The 1,322-nt window shown below is 51.5% G+C and overlaps 1 pseudogene; it reads left to right on the top strand.

The window, feature by feature from the left end:
- The first annotated feature begins 448 nt into the window (after positions 1-448).
- On the top strand, positions 449-1,032 carry LOC108309204 (annotated as a pseudogene).
- Positions 1,033-1,322: the final 290 nt, after the last annotated feature.

Genomic DNA, 1,322 nt, shown 5'->3' with positions numbered 1-1,322 from the left:
GGGTAACAAGAGCGAAACTCCATCCCAAAAAAAAAAAAAAATTTAAAAATTAGCGGGGTGTGGTGGCGTATGACTATAGTCCCAGCTACTCAGGAGGCTGAAGCAGGAGAATCACTTGAACCCGGGAAGTGAAGGCTGCAGTGAGCCCAGGTCGTGCCACTGCACTCTAGCCTGGGTAACAGTGACAGAGTGAAGCTCTGTCGAAGGAAGGATGGAAGGAAGGAAGGAAGGAAGGAAGGAAGGAAGGAAGGAAGAAAGGCAGGCAGGTGTTTGCACTCCACTACTGGTTTTATCACAGGAAGGGGGTGCCAAGCCAGACCCCAAGAGAGGGTCCGTGGATCTGGAGAATTCAAGGCAGGTCCATAAAGTGAATGTAAATTTATTAAGAAAGTAAAGGAATAGCTCTTCTGGTCCTAGGCACTTCGGCAACCGTGGCTTAGGTGCAGACATGGCCAAGTCCAAGAACCACACCACACCAACCAGTCCCGAAAATGGCACAGAAATGGTATCAAGAAATCCCGATCACAAAGAAACGAATCTCTTAAGGGGGTGGACCCCAAGTTCCTGAGGAACATGTGCTTTGCTAAGAAGCACAACAAGAAGGGCCTAAAGAAGATGCAGGCCAACAAGGCCAAGGCCATGAGTGCACGTGCCGAGGCCATCACGGCCCTCGTAAAGCCCAAGGAGGTTAAGCCCAAGATCCCAAAAGGGGTGTCAGCCGCAAGTTCCATCGACTTGCCTACATTGCCCACCCCAAGCTTGGGAAGCTCGCGCACGCATTGCCAAGGGGCTCAGGCTCTGCTGGCCAAAGGTCAAGGCCAAGGCCAAGGATCAAACCAAGGCCCAGGCTGCAGCTCCAGCTTCAGTTCCAGCTCAGGCTCCCACAGGTGCCCAGGCCCTTACAAAGGCTTCAGAGTAGATATCTCTGTCTGCCAACGTGAGGACAGAAGGACTGGTGCAACCCCCTGGGGCTGCCATCTGCATGGGGCTGGGGTCCTCCTGTGCTATTTGTACAAATAAACCTGAGGCAGGGGAAAGAAAAACAAGAGTAAAGGAATAAAAGAAAGGCTACTCCATAGACAGAGCAGCCCTCTGGTTGCCCAATTTTGTGGCTATTTCTTGATGATATATTAAACAAGGGTGGGTTATTCATGCCTCCCCTTTTTTAGACCATACAGGGCAACCTCCTCACGTTGCCATGGCGTCTGTAAACTGTCATGGTGCTGGTGGGAGTGCAGCAATGAGGACGACCAGACGTCATTGCTATCTTGGCCTTCGGTCTTAGCCGGCTCCTTTACCGCAAGCTGTTTAATCAGCAAGGT

Source organism: Cebus imitator, unplaced genomic scaffold (assembly GCF_001604975.1).
Source record: "Cebus imitator isolate Cc_AM_T3 unplaced genomic scaffold, Cebus_imitator-1.0 Scaffold92, whole genome shotgun sequence".
NCBI lineage: Eukaryota > Metazoa > Chordata > Mammalia > Primates > Cebidae > Cebus > Cebus imitator.
This window is presented reverse-complemented; position numbering and strand designations above follow the sequence as displayed.